We start from the raw sequence: 6668 nt of genomic DNA on the forward strand, positions 1-6668 counted from the left end.
TATCTACTTTGCTAATGTTCTGGAAAGAACATAATACTGTAATGTGTAAGTAGATCATATCGTAGATTGGCAAGTCAGTGTAAATCCGGTGCATTGACTAATCTTAGGACTAACTTATTTTGAACATATAATCATATTTATATTCCACTGTGATTACGTCACTATAAATAAGATTAGCTATATGCTCGAGATTTAATAGAATTTTATATTAAACAAATAATCATGAAAATAAAACATGTGAGAAAAGTGATTGACCAAGTCAAAAAATGATTTCTATTATTTTATTGATAATAAAATGAGATTACAAAAAATTTAGGTTTTAATTAGGGCATAAAACCCCAACACTGCCCACTCTGACGGGAGTACAAAACAGTATGCGCCCACCAGCTGTAGAGGCTAACAACTTTGAGATCAAGCCAGCTATTCTACAAATGGTGCAATCCTCTATTCAATTTAATGGGTTGCCTTCTGAAGATCCTCACACCCATTTGTCTAATTTTCTGGAGCTGTGTGGAACTTTTAGATACAATGGGGTGAGTGATGACGCTATTAAACTTAGGCTTTTCCCATTTTCTCTGAGGGATAGAGCTAAAAGTTGGCTGAACTCTTTGCAACCAAACTCTATATTCACCTGGCAAGATTTGGCTCAGAAGTTTTTGTCAAAATTCTTCCCTCCTTCCAAAGCTGCTAAATTGAGAGGAGAAATCAATAATTTTTGCCAGAATGATGGAGAATCATTGTATGAAGCTTGGGAATGGTTCAAGGAACTTTTGAGAAGATGTCCTCATCATGGCATTGAACAGTGGATGTTAGTGCAGAATTTTTATAATGGTTTATGTCCTACTACTAGAACCATTATTGATGCTGCACCGGGTGGTACTTTTATGAGCAAGAGTGCAACTGGTGCTTATGAGCTGTTGGAGGACATGGCCACAAATAATCATCAGTGGTTTGAGGAAAGATCATCGGGGGTCAGAAAGGTAGCTCGGGTGCATGAGCTGGATGCAATCACTGCTCTAACAGCACAAGTAGCCTCCTTGACAAAACAGTTACAACAGAGCTCTGTATTTGCTAATGCGGTTCAAATGGCAGCTAGGTGTGAAATTTGTGGCGGTTCTCACTCTATTGATCAGTGCCTTACCAGTATTAATAATAACACTCCAATGGATCAAGCTCAGGTTCAAGCAGTGGGAAACTTTCAGAGGCCATTCAATAATCCATTCTCCAATACTTACAATCTTGGGTGGCGAAATCATCCTAACTTTTCTTGGAAGAATAATCAAGGCCATCAACCTCAGTTTCAGGGTCAATTTCAGAATAATATGCCTCAGCCACCAATGCATCAAGCCTCTTCATCACAACAGCCTAAGCCTCAACAATCAATGAATCAAGCTCCACCTGAAAGGCCTAATGAATTGCAAGCTGCATTATTGACCCTCACCAACACTTAAACTCAGTTTATGACAGAAACTCGCTCATCCATCAGGAATCTTGAGATGCAAGTTGGTCAATTGGAAAATATGTTTCAAAGTAGGCCTCAAGGAAATTTTCCAAGTAATACAGAGGTGAATCCTAAAGAGCAGTGCAATGCAATCTCTTTGAGAAGTGGGAAGAAGTTGAAAGAGCCAGTCAAGAAGTCTATACCTGCACCAAAAGTTGAAGTTGAGAATGAGGGTAAGGTAGAAGAAGAGGTTATTGAATACCTTGAGAAGAATCAGTCACCAGTGAGTTATGAGCACCACATCAAGATTCCATATCCTCAGCGACTTCAAAAGAAGACACTTGACAAACAATTTTCGAAGTTTCTAGATATTTTTCGAAAACTTCACATTAACATACCTTTTGCCGAGGCACTTGAACAAATGCCAAGTTATGTGAAGTTTATGAAGGAAATATTGTCCAAGAAGAGGAAGATGGAGGATTATGAGACGGTGGCACTCACTGAAGAGTGCAGTGCCATTCTGCAAAGGAAGCTTCCTCAGAAACTGAGAGATCCTGGGAGTTTCACAATACCCTGCACTATTGGGAATTTTGAGAGCATGAATGCTCTATGTGATTTGGGGGCGAGCATTAATCTAATGCCGCTTTCTGTGTTCAGAAGATTGAAGCTTGGGGAAGCAAGACCTACAACAGTGACTCTTCAGTTGGCAGACAGATCAATAGCACATCCTCGGGGTATTATTGAAGATGTTTTGGTAAAAGTGGACAAGTTCATCTTCCCAGTAGACTTTATTGTACTTGATATGGAGGAGGATGCCAACGTCCCAATCATTCTTGGAAGGCCATTCTTAGCCACAGGACAAGCTTTAATCAACGTACAAAAGGGGGACTTAAGGTTGCGAGTCCAAAATGAGGAAATAAGTTTTAATGTCTTTGCAGCAACTGAAATTCCTACATGTGGTCGAGTTGATGTGGTGAATGATTGTCAAGAATAAATTGGTAAAAAGAAGAAGAAGACCAAAGAACGATTTCGAACATTTCGACGTCGTATGAAAAGATTATTGTGTGGCAAGTTTGAATGTTTTGATGACATTAGAGATAATTTCAATATTCTCAACAATAGAAGGGAATTCTCCTCGTATGACACGATGGCTCTCAAGGATGCAAGGGGTGGAATTGACCCAAGTTGAAGGTGTAGAGAGTTCAGCGTTCGGCTAAATGACGTTAAGGACATCGCCATTGGGAGGCATCCCAAGTTCATTTAAATTTATTTAAAGTTTGTTAAGTTTTTAAGCTATTTTAGTTGAGACAATTTTTATTTTTTTTAGTTAGTTTTTATTTAATTTTAATTTTCTTGTAAATATTGTTGATTCTGGAATCGTGAAATACGTGAAAAAAATCGAAAAATGATAAAAAAAAATGCACAGAATCAATATGCCTACAACCAAGCCTTCACCACTCATTTTGGCATTGACACAAGTGGATTTCCACCATATCCACAACCACCCAATTTTGCGTATCCTCCACCTGAGGGTTATGACGAGGCCAGTCCTTCATCGTGAGTCGAGTCAGGTAAGTTTTCTTTCCTTAGCTATTATTTAAACATTGGGGACAATGTTTTTGATAAGTTTGGGGAAGGGGGATTTTCTTATTTGTGTTATAGTTAGTTGAGTCAAGTAACTGTTTCGTTTGGTGTTTTGTGTTTTGTTAAATTGTTAATTGTGTTGTGTATTAGGGTGTTTAGAGAGTCTGTCGAATCAAGATAACAATGATTAGCCGATGAGAATACGTGAATGACTTGTAATATAATTCGAGAAAAAAAAATGCTTGATTGTAAAAATAATCCGTGTGCTTGGTTTGACCACTTCTTTGGATTACTTTAATTCATTGTAACATTGAATATTTGATCATGATTGGTAAATTCTTGCATTTAAATAAATTTACACTTGCTGAATTTTGAATGTGGAAAGAATGTATGAACAAATTCTAGAACTTGCTCGCTTACTATTTGAGGCGAAATCATAGACAATGCTTCTTCAGGAAGATGATTTAGGCGAATTTTTTGGAATGTTTGAGCCTTTCAAGCCATCCTTGATTAATTTATCCTTAGTTACCCTTTTTCGAGCCTAAAAGTATAACTTTTTATTGTTAACCACTTATTTTGAGCCTAGTTGAACACTTAATTATTATTTTTTTCATTCCCTTGATTTATACCATGAGCATATAAACATATAAATGGGGATTGAATTGTATTGGGTGTTATTGTTTGATTTGGTTGTGACAATAGAAAAATAAAAGGAAAGATTGAGAGGAAAATTCTGAAAGAAAAAAAAAAGAAGAAAGAGATTGAAAATAAATTACTCTTCTTATGTTTGTTCACATTGAAAAACATAAGTTTGGGGAAGTGTAGTTTACGAAAAAAAAGATACAATTAGTGTGAATTCTTCTCAATCTTGGAAAATAAAGGGAAATTTGGGGTTGTTTGGATTACAATGTAGATATCAGGTTTGGGTTGTTTGGATTATGTGCTTATGGTATAGATGAGCCTAAATGACTATTTTATCTACTGTTACCTAAGCCTCTCAATACAAGCTTTAAAAGGCCTTTTGATTCTTGAACATGCATTGATTTATATTAGTGGAGAATAATAAGTTAGCAAGCATATGGAAATTTGGGATTTGATGGATTGATGGTGAGAGTTCAGCATGTGTAAATTATTTTAAATATGATTTATTTACTGTTCATGATTGAGTAGACAAAAATGATCAATGGGTTAAGGTAAGTTGAAGAAGTGGTTGGATTGAAAATCTGGATTACTTGTCAGCTATTTTTCGAAAATTATATATGCTTGTCATTCACTAATTTTGAGGCTTTTAAAAAAAACTGTGGTTATCTTGATTCATTTGTTTGGTGTTTGTATCGGTTTGTTTAATTTTTCATAAGTTTTGTTTTCTTTGCTCGAGGGCAAGCAAATGTTAAGTTTGGGGAAATTTTATAAACGAGTTTTAGACTCATTTATCTATGTGTTTTTTTTAGGTAAAGTATTAGGTGTTTGTTTTGTTTTGTTCTATTTTACGTCTGTTTTTGTATGTTTTCAGGTGTCAAAGGACTTAGGTGACTTAGGTGTGGAAACATGGTGGAAACATAGACAAAATGACAAAAAATTGGTGGAAAACGTGTTTCGGAGCACTTCCTGCGACCGCAAGAAGTGTGTCTTGCAGCCGCAGCTCCAGAGAATTTTTTGCATTTCTAGAGCATTCCTGCGACCGCAGGATTGACATCCTGCAACCGCAGGATGTGTCTAGAAATGAGAAAAACGCAGATTTTTTAATTAAGAACTTTTTAGTCATTTCAAGCTTAACGAAACACTAATTAGGTTAAATGACGATTAAGGAGAGGGATGGAGGCAACTTTGGAAGTTCTGGACAGAGGGAGACGACGACGGAGAGTGGAGGACACCATTGGAGGATCCATTCTTGATTTTTCATCATCTATCTTTAATATTTTCATGTTTGTAATTGAATTCTATGATTGCTAGAATGAATATTATGGGCTAATTTCTCCTTTAGGGCTATTATGTGAATCTTTTGGAAACCCTTTTTATGGATTAATGCATAATTCATGTTCTTCTTCACCTCTTTCAATTCCTTACAATCTGTGTTACTTGTGCAATTATTGATTGATCACCTCTAATTATTATTTCATGAATCAAATTGAAATCTAAAAAGTGAAATTTGATATTCTTTGATTGTTTGGATGCAAACTCAATTTAGAACAAAAGTATCTAAGTTGTTTGCTTATTTTTCTGAGTTGCGTGTTGAATGCCTTCTTCATGATTCAACTTTGCCATAGAAATATAGGAAGTTTTCATTTAGATTGAATTTGTAAATCTTAACCAGATTATGAATTGTTTTTGCAACTTGTTCTTGAATAGGGAGAAGGGGATATAATTCTTTCAATAGGAAGTAAAGGGTGGAAAAATAGAGGATCATAATTGTCCTAATTTCATTCTCTGTGTTATTTTGTTAAAACTTTCATTGTGCTTCGTTAGTATTCTTCTTTGTTTGAAATCTCTGAAATTGTTTAATCAAATAGAATTAAAAAAATTGATTGATTGGTAATTTATAAATCAGTCCTTGAGGACGCTACTTGGTTTTTACCATATTATTACAAATTGCGACTGTGTGCACTTGCATAGCTAAAATTTCGCAACAATGCCTCTTGAGCACGATCTGATCCCCGAGCCCTAGCTTAGCACCTAGTCACAACCAAGATAAGGAATACCATCAATAATCGTAAAAGGGCTTCTAGACAAAGTTCTGGTCTCCGAAACATTGAACTCCACCAAACATGGTAAAAGATTCAATCCCAAGCACCATAGGTTAAATTCCCATGCCTGAAACCTTAAAATCTTAAAATCCCTTAAGGGTCGCGGCACTAGCCACCCATGCTGCAGCATGGACCCAACCAGAGGCTCCCCCACGCCTAAAACCAGACACGGGCCGCGGCCCTACTCAGACCATGCCGCAGCCCGCCCTCCTTCCTCAGCATGCATCAGCTTCAAAGGGCCGCGGCTCCCCGAGAACTATGCCACGGCCCGACCCCTTCGAACCCAGAAAAACCTCCATTTTTTACTCTCCAACCTCACCCAAAACCATCCAAAATCACCTCAATTCCACAACTCCCACATGATTTCTGCGCCCTAAATAGATGACTAATGAGTCTCTCTCTGGGGAACTGCTCCCTGAATATGTGACTAATGAGTCTCTATGGGGACCTGTGCCCTGAATAAATGACTAATGAGTCTATCTCTTGGGACCTGCGCCCTGAATAGATGACTAATGAGTCTATCTCTGGGGACCTTCGCCCTAAGCCATGTGACTTTCCAGTCATCTGAGCCTTTTAGCCCTGACTTTGAGTAACTAGCCTTAGACTAGCCAAGCGCTTTAGTTTTCTTCGACCAATGGGTCGGTCAAGCATTTCATGCTCATGTTGATTATATCTAATCATTTCGGCCTGCGTTAAACACCCTAATGCCGCTCTTGACTCATAAGCCTATACCATATGACCAATGCTCAATACTATTGCCGATCATGATTGATAAGTCAGAGCTTCACGACCAATACTAAACACCATTGTCGTTTCTGACTGATGAGTCAGTGCCACTCACAAGTACGCAATGCAACCAGACATATAACATATATCAAATATCCAAATATAAGTCATTC

At 37.3% G+C, this 6668-nt stretch overlaps 1 non-coding gene across 1 annotated transcript; it reads right to left on the reverse strand.

The window, feature by feature from the left end:
* Nucleotides 1-689: 689 nt before the first annotated feature.
* On the reverse strand, nucleotides 690-796 carry LOC133798810 (small nucleolar RNA R71). The gene has a single exon (XR_009876029.1). It is a non-coding gene; the product is annotated as a small nucleolar RNA R71 (small nucleolar RNA).
* Nucleotides 797-6668: the final 5872 nt, after the last annotated feature.

This window comes from Humulus lupulus, chromosome 8 (assembly GCF_963169125.1).
Source record: "Humulus lupulus chromosome 8, drHumLupu1.1, whole genome shotgun sequence".
Lineage (NCBI taxonomy): Eukaryota > Viridiplantae > Streptophyta > Magnoliopsida > Rosales > Cannabaceae > Humulus > Humulus lupulus.